Below are 25,535 nucleotides of genomic sequence, written 5' to 3'. Positions count from 1 at the left end.
ATCTTGGATGAGTTGTACTTGTCGCATGAATGTTTGGTGATCCAAATTCTATGTGCCTTTACAAAAGATGTTTGTACACATGCATAGAGTCTCTGGTATCAACCTTGGTCACTTTTGAGCTGAAAGTAACTTAATCACGATTATTTACTTCTGGTGGCTAAAAATGAGCACTTTTTTCAACTTTTTCAGTGGGCAATCTTTTTATAATCTATTTTAAGCCTCTGAGTCAAATCAAAACTTAATTTGGCCTAGAATGTCAAGCAAAAGTAAATAATCTGAGTTTTTGTAAATTCTTGTAAATTTACCTCAATTACGTCCTTAAGCTTACCCACTAGTTCATACAACTTTTAAAAGCATAATCTCCAGCTGGGTTCAGTGGTTGACAGTCTTTTGGTGTTGTTTCTAGCAGTAGACCTGAGATTCTGCAGCTTCACATAAACAACTCACAATTGATTCTTTTGGAGAGAGCAATGTTCCGAGATCCCACCTCTGATTCTTCTTACCCTACTACTAGATTCTACTGCAATGGGGTTGTGAAACATGTTCACAAACACTCTTTTTCTTGTTTTATATGGTTTTTTGAGCCTTGATCTTAAGACTTGTCTTGTCCATAAATCATTCTCAAAATCCAATCTAATTCTACAATCCTACAGTCCTAAAAGGTACTTAGCAAGTACGCTTACTTCCAAGCTACCTCTACATAGCAAAAGACAACAACCTTAAGCTATGTGGTTTTAAGAAGAAAGTTTTGACTCTAGGTGATCTTAGAGGAAGTTGAAGGACAACTACACAAAACACTCGTGTTTTCCCTAGTTTAGGTCTCTTTGATCCTCGGCAGCGGCGGCGCCAAATGTGGGACAAGTGTCTAACCTCACTCCTATCTTATTGTTGCAAACATAACGAGAACCACGAATATAATTGTCAATTCATGGGACGAAGCTGACTCAGCTAGTGCATAGAGGCTACAAGAGGTTTTCAATATCTTGGAAAACAACAGACAACGTGCATCTAACTCAAGCTACACTCAAATGACAGACATCACCAAGAGCTAGTCGCTAATCGACAAACAATTCATAACCGTTATAGCATCAAACGACATCCAAATGTTACGAAACGTCTAGGACATGTTTATAAGACCTAAGCACACATGCTTATGGTCTCAAATCTCACTTTAAGTCAAGTGCAAAAATCGTAATTATTAACAGCAACGAATTTTTGACCTAGTGTTTTCGACCCAAAATGCATCTAAATACTTAGCAATAATGTCCCAATATCTCATCTATACTTATTTTATGATTTTTAAGCTAAAATTCCTACTTATGATGAAATTAGGCCATAGATTGACGACACCAAAAGCTACAGATGACCATGAAATGCTTACGTCAATGCGTAGAGCTCTTACCTGCGGTTGCAACGCAATAAACAGCAGTACAATGTGACAACCGGGAAGGGAGTAGGAAGCGCGAAAAGGAAAGAAGTGAGCGCCATTAGCTCATGTTGTGTTCTATTATCCAAAAACTTAAACAATACTTACAAAAATTGGCTTTTATACCTTAGCCAAGGTTTCTGTGGTCAAAACTAATAATCTGGGAGCTCTAACTAAAGATAGGTTGATATAATCTGGAAGCTTGTAGCTCCGGCTCATCAATTACATTGTTTATTAGGAAATTAGGAGTTACAACATTCCCGATTCATCAAAATAATAAGTGTTTTTTACAATAAAATCTCCAAAAAATGTTATCCGAGTTAGCTTGCTGCTAACATTTATGAAGCTTGATGCAACTATTGACAAAGACAACTATCAAAGTCATTTGCATACATACAAGGCAATGATTCAAAAGAACAGAAGAAGATGGGAAGTAAAGCAACAACTTTTTCAAGTCCAAAAAAAGACACGTACATGTGGAAGATTTTGGAGAAACTTGAGGGGCAAGCGGGTTGAGAATTTTAGTAACTTGAGTCTTGTGGATATGTACACACATTGTAGGCAACTATATGAGCAACCAAATGCTGAAAAAATTCCATTTTATGGTTCACTCCCATGTATGCCCTCTTTTTTCAGTACTGACAATGTATGCGGTGGGCTTGAAAAGTTGGCCACTTGCAAAGTGGGAGATCTTCAAGGTATCAAGCTGGAGATAATCAAATGGACACGAGATTTTACCCATGAGTGGATGTGTGATATGTTCAACATTGCACTTCAACATGGTGTGCCTTATGATTGGAGTTGAATGGATCAAGCCTTTGCATAAAGGAGGGGATGTAAAGAATGTGAACAACTACCAGACTATAATGATTGGGTCTCTTATAAAAATTTTGTTTGGGTGCATAATGGAGAAAAATTGAGTGATTGGGCTGAAGATAATGACAAGCGTGCAAAAGAACAAGCGGGTTTTTGTCGATGCCATAGCACTATTGATGATCTTGTCACTCTTCGTGTTCCTATGGAGGAAAGTCGGTTGAAAGGCAAGCAAATGTATTGTTGTTTTGTGGACTTTAAGAAAGCATTTGATATGATTCCACATAACAATTTGTAGAGAAGGATGGAAGAACTCCGAGTGCCAAGTGAGTTTATGCTTGCGGTTTCTCAAATCTATGAAAAGGTGATGTGTCAATTGTGCATGGAAAGAGGAATTTCAAATAAAATTATAAGCACGGGGTTAAACAAGGACTGGATGTCCGTTGTCACCAACTCTCTTTGGTCTATGCATCGATCAATTGGAACAAATGGTACTTGACTTTATGCAAGAAGAAGGCATTAAAGAGGTCACTATTTGCAATGTGATGATCATGCTTTTCTTGTATGCAGATGATGTAATGCTTCTAGCACACACGTTAAAAGATGCACAAAAGCTTATGGTTGTCCTTGAGAGCTGTTGCTTACATAGTGGGTTGATTGTGAATGAATCCAAAACAAAGGTTATGCTTGTGAAAACCAACCATAAGGAGAAGCCATGCGTTGTGTACAACAATGAGACACTTGAAGTTGTTGACAGCTTTAAGTACCTTGGCCTTGAGGTTCTGGGCAATCACAAATGGCATGAATGTGCTATGCATCATTTGGAAGTGGGAAAAAGAGCATACTATGCGGTTGAGAACATGTGTAATGAGGGAAACATCAAGTGTCGGGTTCTCAAGAAGTATCTTTTTGACACATTGGTGACACCGGTTCTTCTTTATGGAGTTGAAGTGTGGGGTGGGACCATCTCAAAGTCTACTTGGAAAGAGTTTGAGAATGGCCAAAAGTGTCTTCTTACAAACTTTCTCCAAACTAAGACACAAACACCATATATGCTCCTACTGATTGAGTCAAAATATCTTCCAATTGAGGTTATGGGCATGGAAAGGGTTGTGGAGTACATGATAAAGATGCATCAAAACCCCTCACATCGACTTCTTACAATTGCATGGGAAGCAAGCAAAAAAGTTTAAAAGATGCATAAAAAAGATATTGAGCACGGGATGGGTACAAGACATAAAGAAGTGGTTTGGGAAATGGGATGCATTACACTTGCTACATGATGTCTCAATTGACTCGCAAGAGGATGACGCTTTCCTACAGCGCCAATGTATTACGGCTTGGGAGGAATCCGGTGGGTCACGCTTCATACATTACACCACCCATATTGCCCCCAGCTACAAAACCAGGTTCTTCACTGAAAGGGGAATTCGTACTCTCACTTACATGCTTGCATCTATCCCCTTGTCGGCAATATGCACTATCATAGCCGTTTCACTTAGCTCCCACTCCTTTTGATGTGAGTCAAGGCGTTGGGGCAATGGAGAAGAGTCAAATCAAATGTGCACATTATTCTCATTGCAATTTCAAGAGTTTGGGTACCACACACTGCTAGAATGCTCAGCTTTTGGTCACATCCAAACTTGCTTCCCTCACAATTTTAGCCATGACTTAGACCTACACACTTTCCTCCTCCAACCACAATGTGGTCTCTCCATCGCAACTCTCATCACCACAATTTTGGAGCATCGAGAGTCACTCATCAACGACACACATATTACATCATATGTAACGTTGGTCCCATAGGTCATATTTGATCTCCGAGGACGATATGAAAATCTCTCTCTCTCTCTCTCTCTCTCTCTCTCTCTCTCTCTCTCTCTCTCTCTCTCTCTCTCTCTCTCTCTCATACACACACAAGCAATGGGCAAGGCCTACAATCTTTGAAAATTCCCCATAGCATTTTTGTAAGGCGCTTAGCTATATATCACTAACCTCATGGTCTGCACGCCAAATGTTCTTTAGAAAAATGACTCATGATTAGGTATTACAGACCATGAGGTTAAATTTCTTCCACCTCCAATCATAGATCTTCTACCTGCAGCACGCAAAATCCTCTTTTTTTAATTTATAGCGATCCTATTTAGTGCTCTATAGTCGACACACATGTGATATGTGACATCTTTCTTTTGCACTAAAAGTATTGGTGAATAGAATGGAGAGGAGCTAGGCCTCACCATCCCTTTTTCCACCAATTCATGCACTTGCCTCATGATCTCCTCTTGTTGAGCTTGTGAAACTCAATAAAGAGGTTTATAAGGCGGTGAGCTTCCTAGTAGAAGCTCTATTGCATGGTCATCGTCCCCTCGTTCTGGAGGTAGCTCACTAGGGATGTCATCCATGAAAACATATTGCAATCCATTTAGGAAATTAGACAACTCTAATTCCTCTTGATTCTCTTTATTGATACTTGTGAAAACGTTAGAATCATTTACAGATTCTCTAACAAAAATCATATACACAAAAATAGAGTTTTTTATTGACTTATCAAAAGCAAGCGTATTTACCAGGGATATGGTGTTCCCCGAATCATTAGCATCCATGTACATGCTCTTTTCCTTGTAGGTGAAATAGATTCTCCTTTCAAGGGACTTCATGTTGGTAGCCATGCGATTGAACCATGGTGCCCCTAGGATAACATCCTCATGTTGGAGAGGAGAAATTGAAAAAAAAAAAATTGTTGACGTAGCTTTGGACATGAAGCCTCAACTTCCCAATCAAGGGAGTAACGGAGGCTTGCTATCCCTTGAAATTTGTGTCAACCCCGTTACAATATCTCCCATCTCAAAAGCTTGAATGCCCATCTTGATGGCCAACTCCATTGATATGAAGTTGTGAGTAGAGCCATGGTCAAACAAGATGAAGGCATCATGCTCCCTTACTTTTCCCCAAGCATAGGAGAGGAATGAGCCTTTGCAATGATTATCCTCTTTTGGAGCTTCAACCATGGAAGCTCTAGGAGTGTCATTGAGTACATGTCCTTTGGGACTAGAACGATAACAATGTCCTTGCTCCCCACACTTAAAGCATTTATGATCTTTACGCAAGGCCTCCAATTCTTTAGGAGAGAGCTTCTTTTTACCTTTGTAAGCTCCTTTCTCCTTGGCCTTGTTGTTGTTGGTGTTTGTGTTGCCTTGGGAAGAGTTTTGAGCATTGCTCTTCCCTTTAGCTTCATTTTAATCCTTGTTTTCCATGGGCTTGAAATTTCTTCTCACCCCTTGTTGGAAATCGATCCTTGAAGCAACCATAGTCTGGTGGATGACTTCGGCAATAGTGCTAGGCCGTTGTGAGTTGACATACTCGGACATTTCTCAGGTAATACCACACAAAATTGTTGCTTTTGTTCGATGAAGTCTATCCTTTGAAAGACTATAGCTTTGAGATGTAAATCCCAAAACTTGTTTACACATTTGTGGATAGACTCGTTGAAGAGTAGCTTCAAACTCTTCCATTTGGTAAGCACTTTGTCCTTTGCATCGCTTGCAAGGAATTGCTTCATGATGGAAACTCGTAGAGTTTTCCATGTCTTTGGGGCCTCGCCGTTGCCATGAAGGCTAACCCACCATTGACGAGTAGATTTTTGGGAGTGCATAGCTACATGGCATAACTTGGAGGACTGTGAAGCCCTCATCTCCAAAGGTCTCATCAAATTGTTGGATAAAGGTCAATACTTTGTTCGTGGCATCAAAGGTGCTATCATAGGTGAGAAAAGAGATACTCTTTCCTCCCCATTTGAAATTCTTAAGCTTTTGGGACCTTCGCCATGCAGGGTAAGTTTTGCAATGTCCTCTCCTCTTGTATTCTCTAGGAGAATAACTATTGCTTTCGTCGGAAGAGGAGGAAGGTGAAGAAGAAGGAGAAGAGGGTGACCTCTTTCTTGCCTTTGTTTCCTCTCTTCCCTTTTGGAGTGATGAGAAGAAGGACTATGGGTTGACCATTTCCTCTTGGGAGGAGTTGGAAATAGTCTATACCATCGTCTTCATGGAGCCTCATCTTTAGAGGAACTTAGGGATTCACTTCTTTCTCGTTCTTTGGATTCCTCCTCTCTTATGGGAGAGAGTCTTCCAAGAACATTCTCCCTCTCAAAAATGCAAAGAAGAAATGTGTGAGACCATTAACAAGATTAATCGTAACCTCCTAGGCACAATAAAGACACTCAAAGAACGCGTGTTGGTTCACAAAAGCACGTTAAACACACTTGAGGATCATGTGATGGCTCAAGATGAAGACATGGTGTGATGGCTCAAGATGAAGAGGTTGTGTTACTCAAAAAGGAGCTTGCAAAGGTACGATCACGACACACTCAAAGAGGGAGAGCTTCAACCCTCAGTAGTTGACGAACTCAACATGATTAAAGAACAAGTGTGAATGCCCAAGACTCGCTCATTGGTATTGAGCCTTCGGCTCGCATATGCTATGGCATGCCCTTCTTGAAGCAAAACTGCTCCAAGGCAATCACCACAAGCATCACATTGGACCTCAAATAGCTTTGAGAGATCTGGAAGCATGAGGAATGGTTGGGAAGTAAGATTTTCTTTGAGCTTATCAAAAGCATGTTGCTCCTTAGCAGTCCACACATACTTAACTTTCTTCTTAGTTAAGTCATGTAGTGGTCCTACTATTTGAGAGAATTTGTTATGAAGAGTCTATAGTATGCGCACATACTAATAAAGCTTCTTACCTCATGTAGATTCCTTGGCTTAGGCCATGCTTTTACTACCTCTAACTTTGATGGATCCATATGGATACCGTCTTGAGAGATAATATGACCTAGGTATTGAATCTCTTGAAGGAAAAATTCGCTTTTCTTTTGAATGAGAAAACGCTTGTTCTCCCTCAATGCTTGAAAAATCACTTGGAGATGTTGCTTATGTTCCTCCAAAGACTTGAAGTAGATGATGATATCATCAAAGAACACTCCAGTGAATTTGCGGTAAGGTCTGAAAATTTTCTCCACAAGATGATTGAACGTAGCTGGTGCATTAGTCAAGCCAAAAGGCATGACTAAATATTCATAAATACCAGACGTTGTGCAAAACGCGATGTTTAGGATATCTTTATCCACTATGCTTATTTAATGATAGCCACTTTTAAGGTCAATCCTACTGAAGTAGGTAGATCCTTGTAGCTTATCAAACAGATATCCTACTCGAGGTATGGGCAATCTGTTTTTGATAGTGATATGGTTTAGTGCTTGATAGTCCACACACATACTGTATGTGCCATCTTTCTTTTGCACTAAAAGGACTGGAGAACAAAAGGGAGAGGAACGAGGCCTCACCATCCCTTTGTCTACCAACTCTTGTACTTGCCTCATGACATCCTCTTCTTGAGCTTGTGAGACTCAATAAGGAGGCTTGTTAGGCGGTGAGCTTCCTGGAAGGAGCTCAATGCGATGGTCATCATCTCCTCGTTTTGGAGGTAAGTCCATAGGGATATCATCCATGAACACATCTTGGAATCCTTTTAGAAAATTAGACAAGTCTAACTCTTCTTGATTCCTACCATTTACATTTGATGAACATTAGGATCTTTTAGAGACTCTTTGACAAAAATCATGTACGCAAAAACTGAGCTCTTCATTGATTTATCAAAAGCAGGAGGATTTACAAGTGGAATAGTGCAACCACGCTCACTAGTATCAATATACATGTTCTTTCCCCTGTAGGTGTAGTAGATTCTCCTTTCAGGGAGCTTCATATTGGCAGCCATGCGATCAAACCATGGTGCCCCTAGGATAGCATCCTCATGTTGGAGAGGAGAGATGAAAAAGTCTTTTTTGTCGACATAGCTTTGGACATGAAGCCTCAAATTTCCAATCAAGGGATTAATGGAGACTTGCTATCCCTTGAAATTTGTGTCAGTTGTTATCATATTTCCCATCTCGAAAGCTTGAATGACCAACTTGGTGGCCAACTCCGTTGATATGAAGTTGTGAGTAGATTCAAGGTCAAACAAGATGAAGGCATCATGCTCTCTTACCTTTCCCGAAGCATAGGAAAGTGATGATCCTTTGCAATGAGCATCCTCTTTTGGAGCTTCAATGGTGGAAGCCCTATTGTGAGCATTCTTCTTGGGGCAAGAACGATAGCCATGTCCTTGCTCCCCACACTTGAAACACTTATGGTCCTTGTGAAAAGCTTCAAGATCTTTAGAAGAGAGTTTGGTTTTGCCTTTGTAAACTCCCTTCTCCTTGGACCGATTGTTGTTGTTGTTGTTGAAAGTGCCTTGGGAAGAATTTTGAGTATTGATTTTCCCCTTTGCATCATTTTTGTCTTTGTTTTCCATGGGCTTGACATTCCGTCTAGCCCCTTGACGGAAATTGATGCAAGAAGCAACCATGGTGTGATGGATTACTTCGGTGATAGAACCAAGCCATTGAGAGTTGATGTATTCGGCCATCTCTTCAGGTAATCCCACATAGAATTGGTACTTTTGCTCGGCAAAGTCTATTTTTTGAAAGAAAATAGCCTTGAGATGTAAATCCCAAAACTTGTCTACATAGTTGTGGAAAGACTCATGAGAGAGAATCTTCAAGTTGCACCATTTGGTAAGCACTTTGTCCTTTGCATCGCTTGCAAGGAATTGCTTCATGATGGAAACTCGTAGAGTCTTCCATGTTTTTGGGGTTTCGCCATTGCCACAAAGGCTATCCCACCATTGACAAGCTCATTTTTGGAAGTACATAGCTACATGGCGTAGCTTGGAGGACTTTGTGAAGCCCTCGTCTCCAAAAGCCGCATCAAATTGTTGGATGAAGGCCAACACTTTGTCAGTAGCACCAAAGGTGCCAAAATAGGTGAGAAAAGAGATACTGTTTCCTCCCTCCTTGAACTTCTTTAGCTTTTGTGACATTCGCCATGCAGGGTATGATTTACAATGTCCTCCCCTCTTGTATTCTCTGGGAGAATAGCCATAGCTTTCGTCAAAAGAGGAGGAAGGTGAAGTAGAAGGAGAAGATGGTGACCTCTTCCTTTGTTTCCTCTATTCCCTTTCGGAATTATGAGGAGAAGGACTATGTGTTGATCTTTTCCTCTTGGGAGGAGTGGACGATCATCTAGACTACCGTCTTCGTGGAGCCACATCTTTAGAGGAATTTAAAGTTTCATTGCTTTCTTGTTCTTTGAATTCCTCCTCTCGTATGGGAGAGAGTCTTCTTTTGGGGGTCTCTTCAAGAGGCCTCATAAGCTCTCTCTCCTCTTGGAGAGGAAGGGAAATCCCATAAGCGCAAAGTTGTTGTGTAACTTTGGCTTGCAAAGCAGGGTTGCCATAGCTTGCTACAACCTAGTAATGAGATAATTGACAAACATGGGGGCATCATCATTAGCAACTTCATGTGCAAAATCAAAGCTATCAATGTTCATTCTACTCTCTTGGTTATTGTCAGCTATGCTAACAAAATTTATGTATGTACTTAGTGTATGCTTTGGCAATTCAAAACCTTAGTTGTTGCCACTCCTCTTGGCCCTTGAAAATTGGCTCTTAAATATCTACATCCACGGCTCGAAGCGGTTAAATTATAGAGAGTAGTGGAGTAGGTCTAACATAGCAGAGTTGCCAAGGGCTATCTCCTTCCGGACTTCTTATGGCTCAATAATGTAAAGCCGAGGCAAGTCTAAAAAGACTCCATTATTAAGTCCAAAGCTCCCAAGGTGTGCACCATATCCCACATAGTGGGCTCAACAAAACCAATAATAGATCCCAGTTCCACTTACCCTAATATAATTAACAACATCAATCACTTATAGGCTACTTAAGGACCTCTCTTCTTAAGCAAGAAAAGAGAAACCAAATGCTTTGAATGTCAATGTAATGGAATTGGCCTATTAACTTGAGAGTAGTGGAAATTAGAGAGAGTACTTTTGAGAAACTACTTTGTGAGCATAGCGGGTGAACATAATTGAAGTTAGCAACATAAACATAGTATTTATTTAGCTTGGCATGAACAATACTTTTGCAAGAGAGAGAATTTAGAGAACGTGACAATAGTTGAGGACCGGATTTATGTGGAGCCGGTCCCCCCTCCAATAGGCATTTGTATTATGATTTCTCTCATCAAGAGAGACTTGTTACAATACAATCTTTGTGTTCCTTGTGGCCTAGGTGATGCAATGAAGATGGAAAGTTTCATGCATCACGAGCATAACATAAACTTTGAGGAAAGCATTAACTATCCCAAGACTCAATCCCAAGACCTCAAACACCTTCAAAGGTGGAGAGAGCTAGCAGGGAATGAGGGTAGGGAAGAGGAAGTAGAAACATTCCATAGGAGAAATAATAAGCTCTCTCCACCTTCGAAGGTGGAGAGAGCTAGCAAGGAATGAGGGTGGGAAAGAGGAAGAACAAACATTCCATAGGAGAAAGAATTAGTTCCTTACTTATCGTCACTCTTCTTGCTAGCATACATAGTATCATAGTAATGAAGATGGTGAAGATGGCAAGCTTAAGTATTGAAGCATGGCTCATGGTTGGATTTGCACTCCATAGCCAAGAGTGTTGGTGTAGGCTCTCAACCTCTACTTGCTTGGACAAGGAGAGGGAGCTCTTGCACTTTGCACTTCACACAATGAGAGTGTGTGTGAGTGTGTGTGGGAGAGTATGCCCCCTAAGCAAGCCCCCTACTAGCTTTGGTTTACCCCCCTTGTAGCTCATGCTCAAAGCTCATTGGACCCCTCAAGGCCTAGCCAATCACAAGCAAGAGTCATACCAAGCAATAAGGGTAGTCTTGGGACAAGTGTCCCCCTTTACCCTTTGAGAGAGAGGACTTGATAAATGCAAAAACAATTAATTAAATCTTCTAAATTATCATTGGACCCCTTGGGTGGCCAACCAATAGGCTTCAGCTACACCATGAGGGCAACATGAGGAGGAACCTCCCTTTCATGAGGTAGACCTAAACCTATATAGTAGTCCACTGAGCCTTGCCTAGCACAATAATACCTTTGCCCACAATGTCTCTACCATGAGTCCACAATAGTCATACATACCCCTCCCTAGATACCACGAGGTCCAAATGCAGCTGACCAAAATGTCTCATAGTGACCACACAAGAGCTGAAAACATTGTATGATGCATCTCTCACAAAAATAATGCTCTTGAAGCATAAGAATATCAATATCACTTCCCACAAGGCATCACTAAAGCTCTTGGTTCAATCAAACTCATTGACATTGAAATTGGGGTCCTCCTAATCCTTGCATGTTCCATGGGACAATCCTCATGGAGTGACTGAGAGAGAGGAGATGATGCAGTAGCAACCAATCTCACTATCTTTGAGGGTATCTTGGATGGGAAGTAATTCATATTCGAGCGACACCGAGATAGAAGTGACTGTAAAGAATATCCAAATTAGGCCCAAGAAGATCGTGTCATCCGTCCGGCTACCTCCTTTGTCCAGGAGTCATCATGTATATATGTGTGTCGAGTGTGTCACCAAGAACTTGGCCAATGGCCACAAGGTCTGTACCATATCTATAACCCCCAAGTCTCCCATGTGGTGAGAGAACCAAGAGCCTGATCCAAAAGCCAGTCCGACATAGAGTCTAGAGTCCACTCAGACTTGTCCCTGCCACACAGAGGAAAAGAGAATCCAACTGCTATGTCTAGGGCCTCTATCACTCTAGCTACAAGGAACACAACATGGACTTTGAAGCAAGCCACCTCAAAGTCTGGTGAAGAGTCTCCAAGGAAGCATGTGAAGTCATAGGCAAAGAAGTCCCATTGATGATGGATGTCAAAACTCGTCAACCCTCAATGGACAATGACAAAGTGGGGTCTATAACAAAGTTTTCTCCTCTCTCACTAGACAGCTTTTGGTAAAAGGGCTCCCAAGAGACCTCCTAGCAGACAATGAAGGTCCTACCCCCTGAGCCGATTGAGGGGCAGGAGTAGCAGGAGGTGAGGGTGCAAGGGGCTAGTAGTGGAGAGGGATGGCACGGAGCGACGATGGGGGGAATACGAGGAGGTAGGAGAGGCGGAGGCGAGGGAGCAAGGTTGTGGGTGGCTCGGGGGGAGGTGGGGATGTTGGTGGTGAAGCTGAAGTGGAGGGAGGAATTGAGGTCTTGTCCTGCTATAAGGGGTCAATGGTTCCCTGTGGGAACCCACTGCTGCTGGCTTGGTGTAGGGAAACCACCAGGGGGGCTAGACTGACGTGGTGGTCATTGGCGATGATGGCCAGAGACCTACTGCCATCCCTCCTTTTCCTGGGAACCAGGCATAGAGGAGGGGTCTTTCTGAGCTCCCTGTGTCTCTGCCTGTTGTGTCTGCATTTGTGTCAAAGGTCTTGGCCACCTCTGTGGAAAAGCTTTTGCAAGATGGCCCATCGGCCCGTATACTCCACAGTTGCGCAGAGCCAAGCACCATTCCCCCAAGGGAGAAGGATGATGTTTGAGAGGGTGTGGGTGTCACGTACTAGAATGCATACTGAAGTAATGCCAGCTGCCTTGGCAACTACAGAATCTGTCATGTGAGGTGTCTCTAGGATAGTCCCAATCTATGAGCCAATCTTGGAAAAGAGCGGGAGGTACTCTCACCTCAAACCTGGAAGAAGATTGAGATAAAGGTGTTCTACCTCCTCAACAAAAACATCGGTAGCTGGATTGAATCCATGGCACCACTGCCAAAATTGAGCTCTAGCTACTTGAATGGCTAGGGGGCTCATTTCAATGACCTTGGATGCCATCTTGTAAGACTCAAACTCTATATGATATTAGCCACGTTCGAGAAGCTATACGTCGATGATCTTGTCCACTTCCTCTAAAAGGCAATCCTAGAGGATATTTTGCACCTCCCCTCTGCTAGGTCTGGTGCCAATAATCTTGCAGATAACAGAGGTGTCCTAGAGGTGTGCAACCTCTATCTCAAAGCTTGCTTGCTCAGTCGTCAAAAGAGAAAGTCAAATGGTTGACCCCGTGGTGTTCGGCAAGGGGTCTTCCATCGACTCCCTCTGAGGTGGAGCAAGAGCCACTATTCTGTGTCTGCTGCTAGAGAAAAGACAAGGTGGATGATGTCGGTGAAGAAACAGTAGTCGTAGGCCAAACCCAACAGAGAGCCAAGTAGGGCCAAAGCTGCTTATCTACAGACGCAAGGCAAAAGAATGTTTAAGATGAAATAAAGTGAGGCTCAACCGAGCGGGGGGGGGGGGGGGTTGAGTACAAAGTTCAAGGCTGAAGGGGGTAGGCCCTGGCAGCGAGTTGAGGGCTATGTGCAGCATGCTAGGCAGAGACAGGGGAGGGGACTAGCCAGTGGACTACACACACCCAAGGGCAGGCCAGCATGTGTAGGGCAGGGGGCAGTGGCAATGGGACGGGCTCGGGGGTTTGTAGGAGCACGAGGGTGATGGCGAGTACGGATAGCAGCGAGCACCTCGTTCGTTGTTTACATTCTTTACATCCTCCCCTTTATGCAAAGGCTTGACACAATTAGTACTGCAATCATAAGCCATACCATGTTGAAGTGAAAGATTGAACATATCACACATCCACTCATGTGTAAAATCTCTCGTCCATTTAATCATTTTTGGCTTGATACCTTAAAGATCTCTCGCTTTATGAGTAGCCAAATTTTCAAGCCCAATGCACACATCTTCAATAGTGAAAAAAGAGGGCATACATGGGAGTGAACCATAAAATGGTAATTTTTTAGCATTTGGTTGCTTATATAGTTGCCTACAATGTGTGTTCATATCGATAAGACTCAAATTAAAAAAGTCTCAACCCGCTTGTCCTTCAAGTTTCTCCAAAATCTTCCACATGCATGTGTTTTTTCTTGGACTTGAAAATATTGTTGCTTTAATTCCCATCTTCTTGTCTTCTTTTAAATCAATGCGTTGTATGTATGCAAATGACTTTGACAGTTTTCTTTGTCCATATTTGCATCAAGCTTTATCAAGGACTTCCAACCATCTTGACATTCTTTATCAAACCACCTTTTGTGTTATATGTCTTTGTTGATACCATGGACATGCTTTATGGCAAAGCATTCTTTGGTACAAGAACAAATAACTTTCTTGAAAGCTTCCCATTTAGTTTTCAATGGTGCAGCATATTGAAGCTTTTTCATTCATAACTTTTGCTCAACCATTTCAATGTGCATAGGTGCCAGTTTGAAATCCATACATAGTGATAACTTCTCTTCTATTTTACAAAAATTATCATGCTTAGTTGCTTCTCCAGGTCAATACATAAGGTTCGATGGTCTGATTTTGGGGTCCATTGATCAAACATAAAACTCTTTATACGATACATGATGGATTTGGAGAGTGCCATATAGTCAATCACACTATCCCCATTATGTTTTCTACATGTAAATCCATTGGTTCCTCTCCATAAAGATACACCATTGGCAATGAGCATACCCATGGTATTACACACGTGTAAAAGTAGCTTTACATAGTGATCTGGCTCTTTCTCATCCATTGAAGTACAAACATACAAGTGAACTTCCTCCAACTCCCTCGAAATGTATGGCATGTCAAATTGTTGAGTACCATGTTGCAATGTTTTTGTGCAAGCATTTGTATTGTTAAACCAAAAATGGGTGTAGTTTTATAATTCCACTTCAGTGTTTTTAATTTGTTCAAGAAAAAGTCACGATTTGTAGTGTGAAAGGGGAGAAAACCTCTTCAAATCAGAAAACGGGTTATTCCTTGATGGTCGTAACATTTTGGACATGTGGAATGAAGAATAACAAGAGGCTTGAAGCCATGTACAATGTCGAATTCCTGTTTTCCTGCGTATACAATTTTCGGTTCGGATTCAGTCACCCGACAGATTCCTGATTCTTGTGTATGTATTGAACGCTGTTTGTTAAGGGATTTTGTGAATGAATCTTGTGTAAGAGGTTTCTTATTGTCTGTCTTGGGAGTTGGGATGAGAGGCAATAACATGTATCCCCAAAGACAATAACATCACCTTCACCTTTAAAATAAGCAATGTCCTCCTCTAAATCAAAAAATGGTTGATCTCTATACATGCAAGCATAAAAGGGGGAATCATGATGAGGAATATAGCAACCGGCGACAAAAATGGCTGCTCTTTTTGGTGTCATAATTTTCAGCCATACATAACCTTTGCGCTTGTCATCTTTCACAATTGATATAAATTCTTCCAATCCTTTCTTAACCATACATGCTACCCCTCCTTTCCCTCTTTGTTGCTCAAGATTCTTTGACCACATTAATGAATGTACATTTTAATCCTTCAACCCGTTAATCCTTTGTGTATCATGCTCTCAAGTTTCAACAAGAAGTACAACATCGGCTTTGCTTGTTAGTTCATCAATGCCAGCCCCCGCATTCCATGGGTATCCATTGCAATTTCAAAATCATACTTTCAATTGTAACTCGGCATCATAGGTCGTGCATTCCTATTTGCTCAAGGGACTTGCCTCCTTCTTGGGCACATTTTCTTCATGAGAGATCTCCTTGTTTTTCTTATTCCTCTCCTCATATGCCTTGCCACACATGTGATGGGTTAGTAAGCTAGTGGGTGTCTGGCTAGCTGGCATGAACCCCCCAAGAAACACATATATAGACTATTGTCTTGTGATACTACAAGTATTGAAGTGTGATACCAAATGCCCCTACCTTACATCAAAACTTGAGCTGATTGTAGACTCCTTTCCAAGAAACCTTCCAACCTTACCAACTTACTAAGTTTTTTTTTTTTTGGCAATACTCTTAATTTTGAGTGGATGTGTTATATTAATCTAGAAAGGAATGCTCAACTATCCTCAATCATGTTAGGTGCCTTGAGGAACCAAATACACGACATGGGGCTACATAATCCTTGAAATACGAGAGCTACTTAGATATTTTGATGTCTTGTAGAAGCCAAATTCAAGGGCTTTGATTGCTTGACTCCAGTATTTAGAGTCCTGATGCTTTCTTATAGAGATGATCACTTCCTTGGTTTGTTGAATAATCTCTTTGAAGTTGGTCGTCAAGTGGTAGTTTTCAAAGATTTTCTAGTTCCTAGCCTTCCATGTTTGTTTGAAGTAGTAGAAGTGGTAATTTGTGTGTAGATTAGGATGGCTTGGTTCTTCCACACGTTGCCTCCCTACCAACTTACTAAGTTATTAGCAAACATGTTTTTTGTTTGGTGAAAAGGAAAAACTTTGAAACTTATAACAAACACATGGACTAGGCCTCACCAAACTTGAAAGAGACTTCACTAGCAAAGACCAACTTTTTTCTACTCTCTCCAATAGAGAGAGTTAGATTAGATTATATGAATCACAACCATATAAAACAGCTCGATGCTCCATATGAGCCATGGAAGCTATGAATGACGAAAAAGAATTGCAAGAGGTTCCAAAGGCCAATCTAAGAGTTGGGGTATGGAGCGAGCTTTAGAGGGAGTTGTTTTTGGAAAATGGACTAGACAATAAAACAATTGAAAAGGCTCTCTCCAACAAGTTTCTCTTAGAATACTTAATCATCTCAAAAAAGCTTGCTATGTAAAAGCAGGTGTTGCCACACATCATCTACTCTATCTCACACCTCGTTCTCAATATATATATCTCCCCCCCCCCCCCCCCCCTCTCTCTCTCTCTCTCTCTCTCTCTTTGGCACACTTCAAATCTCTATATCTCTCTCACAATTCACAAAAAGAGTCACAAGAACATAACAAATCCATATAATTACAACATCAAACCACTTGAGAAAAAACGTCTCTCTATTGAACTACATGTAAAAAATGATCGTTATAACGATTTACAAAAAAGTTTATTGTTTGCACAATGTGAGGCATAGCCTCAAATATCTACTCTAAGCCATGGGATTTAGGGTCTAGCTCCACAATGCTCAACGCACAATCCACCTCATTTGCATGCCTCTTTTCACGTTCATGTATCTCTCTAAGCCGAAGGGCTTGCATATCCAAAATGTTGCTTAGTCTGGTGGCAATTTCTCATTGCTTTCAAATATTGTCACCATACGACCCATATGGCTCCCCAACAAAGCCAATGCCCCAATGCCCCATAGTCTCCTCCATACTAGACAACAACGTCGTGCTCATTTGTATACTACACAAGAAACTGCCAAAGAAAGCAATGCCCTCATTCCATACCTCCTACAAAACAAGAGAAGGTCAAACAAAGCAGTGAAATCTTGTTACTTCATTAGCGTAGAAGCAAATTTCAAATCCCTGGCCTCTTGTTAACCCACATGGCTACTCTATTTTAAACAAAAACCACTGTGATGAAAATCTCTTAAAAAAAACTACACCAAGTGAATAAAATAAAAAAAGCATTTTGCGTTGCTCTCAGCAGCAAATTTGATCTTCTCCACTAGCAGTTCGTAGGTTCCCAGAAGCAGCCACAAGCAGTTCGCAGGTTTCCACAAGCAATTCGATCTTCTCCACAAACAGTTCGCAGGTTCCCAGAAGCAACCACAAGTAGTTCACATGTTCCCACAAGCAATTCGATCTTCTCCACAAGCAGTCCACAAACAATTGGAATGCACTGATTGCAGTATGTGCGCATATGTAAACAGGCCAAAAAGCTCTAGGTTGTTTTTAGCTGATGCAATGTGAGGGCCTCTTTCCAGTTGCACAAGAATTCACAACCATGTTGTTAGTTATAGAGGCTCTTGATAAAAGGTGTCCTGCTTGGCACTGTCTTCATCGATATGTATGCAAAGAGAGGTCTTCTCTCCAAATGCAATCACCTACACATGCATCTTGAAGGCATGTTGCTCTATGTAAGATGTTGATATGGGCACAAAAATTCACAATTATATTGTTAATCAGATTCTATTGAAAAGAGATGTCATGCTTGGCACTGTCTTGGTTGATATCACCTATGCATGAACCTTGGCATATGTCTCTACGCAAGATATTGATATGGGCACAAAAATTCACAAGTAAATTGTTAGTCAGAGGCTGTTGAAAAACGAGTCGTACTTGGCACTATCTTGGTCAATATGTATGCCAAATGTGGAGCGCTTGAGAAATCACAAAAGTGCTTGATGAGCTTTCTATCTAGCACTGATTGTGGAATGTGCGCAAGAAGAGCAGCCCCAGAGTCTGTCATGCTTGGTGGCAGTGTCTTGGTCGATATGTATGCCAAATGTGATGTGCTTGAGAAAGCACAAAAAGTGCTTGAGCAACTTCTTGTCCTGAATTTTGTCTCTTGGAATGCACTGATTGTGGGATGTGCGCAAGAAGAGCAGTGCCAAAAATCTCTAGGCTACTCTTTTGAATAGATGCAAAGAATCGAAATGCAGTGGTTGCAAGTCCAAAAATCTCTAGAATGTTTTCCACTTCCTACGCATAGTATGGACTCTTGGAATCCACTGATTGTAGTATTTTCCATAGGAGAAAACTTTAGTCTGTTTACACCAATTGCAATCGTGTACGCGTGCATCTTGAAGGCATGTAGCTCTATGCAAGATGCTCTTATGGACACAAAAATGGAGACTAATATTGTTAGTTACGGGCTGTTAATCACCTATGCAATCACCTATGCGTGCATCTTGAAGGCATGTAGTTGTATGCAAGATGCTCTTATGGACACAAAAGTTGAGACTCATATTGTTAGTCACGTGGTGTTGGCAATGTTGGAATTAGGGTTGCAGAGAAACACACACAGCTTGGAGAAGACGAAGGGAGCTCAAGGCACACAATAGAGAGTGTGTTACTTAGTGTGCAATGGAAAGATAGATAGCCCTAGAGTGATGGGCGCATATACAATGCACGGGGGAAAAAACCTCCTAAAGAGGGGAAAAATGCCCCGGCGGTCCTAGTGTGTTCACACACATCACTACCACATGTATATGGTAACAAATCCCCCCTGGAGTGATGCGGTGAACGAGAGCTGGCACATGAGTAAAGGGAAGTGCCATGCCCTGAGGACAGGATCAGTCCACAAAGGGGAGTAAGCCCAAAGCTTTGCGGAAAGCTTCAAGCTTCTCACGAGACAATGCCTTTGTGAAAAGATCTGCAAGGTTGTCCTGTGTTGGCACATAAGCCAAGCTGATCTCTCCTGCTGAGAGCCTCTCCCTGACATAGTGGTAATGCACCTCAATGTGCTTTGTGCGAGCATGAAAAACTGGGTTCCTCGCAACTGCCAATGCGCTCTGACTGTCAGTGTAGATAGTGTTGGCAGTGTCTTGTCCAACACCCAAGTCAGCCATAAGGCGTCTGAGCCATACACACTCAACCGTAGCTGTGAAGACTGCCTTGTACTCAGCCTCACAACTCGAAGTGGCCACAGTAGGTTGCTTCTTGCTCAACCATGATATACATGAACTGCCAAGCATGAAACAAAAACCACTTGTGGACACTCGCGTGTCAAAACAACCAGCCCAATCTAAGTCCGAAAAATCATGTAAGTCTGGCGGCAATGATCCCCCCTTGGGATAAAACAAGCCAAGATGTAAAGTGCCACTAAGGTAGCGGAAAATCCTCTTGAGAGCCTGCCAATGCTTAGACCCTGGGCTATGCATAAATCTGCTGACCTGCGAGACTGCAAACTGAATATCTGGCCTCGTGTTGCATACATAAATGAGGCAGCCAACAGCAGTTTGGTAAAGAGTGACATCAGCAGGATCGCCAGCATCATGTAGACTCAACTTCAAACCTGTTTCCATGGGAGTGGCAATAGGTTTGCAATCCTCAAGTCCAAACTTACATAGCAATGTCTCTATGTAACTTTTCTGACACAAGGCAATACCACCATCACACTGCTTAAACTGTATACCCAAGTAATGATGCAACAGCCCCAAATCTTTCATCTTGAAAGTAGCATTCAAATCAGCCTTAAATTCAGCAATATGTCTCTCATTTGGTCCAGTGATCAGCAAATCATCAACATAAAGAACCACAATGAGAAATACATCATCCTCACGCTTTACATACAATGTGCTTTCTGTTGGACTGTTACGAAAGCCTCGTTTGACCAAATGAGTGTCAGCTTTCTCATACCAAGCACGAGGAGATTGCTTCAACCCATACAAAGCCTTCTTACATTTGCACACTTTGTCCTCTTGTCCTTTTATGACAAAACCGCGAGGCTGCGTTACATAAACTTCCTCAAATATGTCACCATTCAAGAAAGCAGTAACAATGTCTGATTGATGTACATCCCAACCAAAATGAGTTGCCAATGCACATAGAAAACGCACAGTAGTCATACGACAAGTGGGAGCAAAAGTCTCTTCATAATCTATGCCTTTTTGTTGTGCATAACCCTTTGCAACAAGTCGAGCCTTATGGCGATCGATCTCACCATCCGGCTTGCGTTTCAACTTGTAAACCCACTTCGTACCAATGGCCTTTTTGCCAGGAGGCAAATCACATAAAGTCCATGTGTCATTCTCTATAAGTGCATCATATTTTGATTTCATGGCAGCAATCCAATTTTCTGAATTCTGTGCTTCATCAAAAGACAGAGGCTCCTCAACATCATGTAAACTAGACACAGCCAAAGCATAACAATCTGATGCATAAGATGCATGTCGAGAGCCTGAACGAGTATGACTAGATAAAGGTGCATCCAATTTACTGTCACGCAAAGTGTGCACCAGCCATTTTGGCATACCTCTAGCCTGCTCATTTTCAGCCCTTTCCTCATCAAGTACATCATGTACATCTGCATCAGTAATAGGCTGTTCTAAAACATTTTCAGAAACCCCCATAGGCTGTACATTTGCCTCATTGGAACTTACATTCGTATTTCCACCACTGAAAAGAGGCAACAAAGTGTCATAAATGTCCTGTGAGCTTACATTACTGTCTCTAATACATGACAGCAAGGGTTGAATAGAATCTTCCACAAACACCACATCCCGTGAAACCAGAATACGTTTTGTTTGCAGATGATACAACCTGTAACCTTTGCTTTCAGCACTATAACCAACAAAAATACATTTGACAGCCTTATCATCCAATTTTCTGCGTTGCACTTGTGGCACCAAAGCATATGCCAAACAGCCAAAAACACGCATGTGCTCAATAGAAGGTTTTCTATCATGCCATGCTTCATATGGAGTAATAGACTGCAAAGCTTTCGTAGGACACCTGTTAAGTACATAAGTGGCACACATGATGGCCTCAAGCCAAAAAGAATGCGGCAAAGCTTGACTTTTGACCATACATCGTGCCATTTCCGTTAGTGACCTGTTTTTCCTCTCAGCAACACCATTTTGCTGAGGTGTATAAGGCACTGTACATTGGTGTTTTATCCCACGACTAGCCAGAAATGCATTAAATTCATGAGACATATACTCCCCCCCTCGATCGGAACGGAGGGTGCCCATAGTACATTTTGAGACATTTTCAGCCATAGCCAAAAATTGTTTGAAGCACATAAAAACTTCGGACTTCACTTTAAGCAGAAATACCCACGCATGCCTGGAGTAATCATCAATGAAAGTCACGAAGTACAAGTAATTGCCCAAGGACGGAGTTTGCATGGGCCCACAAACATCACTATGCACAAGCTGCAACCTGCATGTGGCCCTAACTGAACCATCCTTTGGAAACTTAGAACGCTGCATTTTACCCAGAATATAGCCTTCACAAACATGTTTGATAGGTGCTTCAAGAGGCGGCAAAGAAGCAACCATATCAGATTTCTGCAAACGCAGCAAACTGGCAAAATTCAGATGACCAAAACGTGCATGCCAAAGTTTTGCATCTGAAATAGCCCTTGAATCTGCAACAGCATTTGCAAAATTTTGTCCACACTTGTCATACAAAGTGAGCTTATACAGCCCACGGCACAAAAGCCCAGATGCAACAATTTCATCACCAAAACTGAGATCATGAACTGTACATCTGTCATCCACAAATTTGACTACAAGTCCAAGTCTAGCAAGTGCGGATACAGACAAGAGATTCTTCTTGATCCCAGGTACATAAAGTGCATCAACAAGTGTGAAGGAACTGCCATTAGCAGCAGTGAGCACAATCTTTCCAACTCCCTGAACTGGATAAGAGGCGTTGTTGGCACAAGTGACTGAATTCCCATGAGGGACAGACTCGAGAGAGGTAAACAATTCACGATGTGAGGTAATGTGCTTTGTAGCACCACTGTCGAAATACCACACATGTGAATCTGCAGCAACTGACAAGCATGCATCATGGACAGCAGGATTGTAAGTGCACTCTGCGCTAAAAGCCCATTCTGCATCAACATCAGCATCACAATCTCCTTTCACAGAAGACTCAACAATGGCTGCATTTGTAGTGGACCAGCATTTGCAGTGGAACCACCCTCTTTCTTCTTAGCCTCTTTGGCCTTCAACTTAGGACACGACTTGATCAAGTGATCATTGGCTTTACAATAATGGCAACGCATCTTCTTTTTGCCCTTATCACCAGAATTGCCAGACGAAGTGCTGCCAGCAGAAGCATTAGGAACAGAATTTTTGCCACTCGCAGCAGAACCATAAGAAGTGGCTGCATTACTGTTACCACCCTTTCTTTGAGAAGCAATAAAAGCCTGTTCAACTGCACGCTGCCTAGTCCTATTTTTTCTAGAAAGTGACTCTTGCAACAGCAATGTGCATAATGCATCAAACTTGACAACTTCAGGATTTCCTTGGGTCATCAGTCTCCAAGTACTAGCAAAAGTCTGGTAGGAATCTGGTAAGGCATCAAGAACAGTCTGCACAAGGGAACTGTCAGAAATGACTTCACCTGCAGAAATGAGTTGCTCATTGATATCCTTGACACTAGCAAGGAAAGTGTCCATATCATCTTCCTCATGCATAATCTTCGACTCTAGCTCTTTACGCAGCAAAGCAATTTTAGCCTCATTGCGGCTTGCATAAAGACCTGCTAGAATATCCCAAGCCTGTTTTGCAGATTTTGCTGAACGGATGTGAGGAATAATGGTGCGCTTCACAGACAACGCAATCAATGCATGAGCCTGTGCATCCTTAACATCCCAACGAGCTTGTTCTGCCGTAGGCAAAACAACTCTAACAGCTGCAATCCTTGCAGCAAGACCTGCAACATCCTCAATATCGCCTACATCTTCAGAACCAGGATGTACATCAATGCCCTGCACAATGTTCCAGACACCTTTTGACACAAGAACATGTTGCATCATATAAGCCCACAGGGTAGTTGTCCCCATCCAACCTGTCCTCAGCAGCAAACATCTTGAACACATCTGTGTTGTTGTTGTCAGCCATGGTAAATGCTGCACCTGATGTGAAAACTGCCCGAAAATAGGAGAAATGGAGCGGGAACAACTTGTGCTATATAGCACAAACCGTAGAAGACTATAAGGCACCTGTTATGCAGAAAATGGCACTGACAGAAAATCTGCACAAAATGACGAAATAGCCTATGCAGTACTGCCCGTAGTGCCCAAAATATTTGTCGACCTGCGAACGCTCGCCAAAGCTCACTGAAATCGGAGAAAGTGAGCAGGCGTGTGCTGGAGCAGCTGGCGACTAAGCCCGGGAAGACGTGACCTGCTCTGATACCAATTGTTGGAATTAGGGTTGTAGAGAAACACACACAGCTTGGAGAAGACGAAGGGAGCTCAAGGCACACAATAGAGAGTGTGTTACTTAGTGTGCAATGGAAAGATAGATATCCCTAGAGTGATGGGCGTATATACAATGCACGGGGGAAAAAACCTCCTAAAGAGGGAAAAAATGCCCCGGCGGTCCTAGTGTGTTCACACACATCACTACCACATGTATATGGTAACAGGCAATGCCTTGGGTGATATGTATGCCAGATGTGGTGCGCTTGAGAAAGCACAAAAAGTCCCTGAGGAGCTTCTTGCCAGGAATGTCGCCACTTTGAATGCACTAATTGTGGGATGTGTGCAACAAGAGCAGGGCCAAAAAGCTCTAGGATATTTTCAGTGGATGCAAAGCATTGGAATGCACTTGTCCCATAATACACACAACATGAAGTAGATGCGAACGGAAGGAGTTTCTACAAATGCATTCACCTATGCTTGCACCTTGAAGGCTAATGACCTTATGCAAGCTGTTAACATGGGTGAGAGAATGAACGATAAGATACCTGGTCTGACGTTGTTGGTAAGGGATGCCATGCTTGGTAGTGCTTGGTTGATATGTATGCCAAATGTGGTACTATCACGAAATGTCACCTCTTGGAAATCACTGATTGCGGGATGTGTGCAATAGGAGCAGGGCCAAAAAGCTCTAGGCTGTTTGCAATGGATGCGAAGCAATAGAATGTTGTGGTAGTAGGATACACACAACATGAGCAGTGCCAAAAAGCTCTAGGCTATTTTTAGCTTCCTATCTGGAGTGTGGACTCTTGGAATGGTACTGATTGTGGGATTTTCCCCATAGGAGAAAGCTCCAGTTTGTTTTTTCGACATGCAATCAACTACGTGTTCATCTTGAAGGAATGTGGCTCTATGCAAGATGATGATATGGGCCAAAAAATCACAATTATATTGTTGATTAGATTTTGTTAAAAAAAGACATCGTCTTTGGCATTGTCTTGGTCGATATGAATGCTAAATGTTTCCTCTTGAAATGCACTGATTGCGGGATGGGCATGTGGCTCTCACAAGTGCTGTAGGAGCTTCTTGTATGGAGTATGGACTCTTGGAATGCACTGATTGCAAGATTTTCCCCACAGTGTCATGGCCAGAAAGCTCTTGTCTGTTTTCAGCAAATGTCGCCTCTTGAAATTCACTAATTGCGGAAGGTGTGCAACAAGATCAACACTAGAGGGTGTTGAAAAAATCTGTCGTGCTTGCCATTGTCTTGGTCGATATGTATGTGAAGCGAGGGCTCAAGGGCCTCTCTGAAAATGGAATCACCTAAGCATGTATCTTGCAAGATGTGGCTCTATGCAAGATGCTGATATGGGCACAAGAATTCACAACTATATTGGTAGTCAAAGGCTCTTGATAAGATATGTCGTGCTTGGCACTGTCTTAACTGATATGTATCCGAAGCGAGGCCCTCTCTCCACATGCAATCACCTACACATGCATCTTGAAGGCATGTGGCTCTACACAAGATGTTGATATTGGCATAAAAATTCACAATTATACTGTTAGTCAGAGGCTCTTGAAAAGATATGTTGTGCTTGGCACTACCTTGGTTGATATGTATGCAAAGCGAGGGCCTCTCTCCAGCTGCAATCACCTACCCATGCATCTTGAAGTCATGTGGCTCTACGCAAGATGCTGATACGGGCACAAAATTCACAATTATATTGTTAGTCAGAGGCTACTGAAAAAAGATGTCGTGCTTGGCACTGTCTTCGTCAATACGTATTCCAAA

This window comes from Adiantum capillus-veneris, chromosome 2, assembly GCF_014529385.1.
Source record: "Adiantum capillus-veneris isolate H3 chromosome 2, ASM1452938v2, whole genome shotgun sequence".
In the NCBI taxonomy this organism is placed as follows: domain Eukaryota; kingdom Viridiplantae; phylum Streptophyta; class Polypodiopsida; order Polypodiales; family Pteridaceae; genus Adiantum; species Adiantum capillus-veneris.
This window is presented reverse-complemented; position numbering follows the sequence as displayed.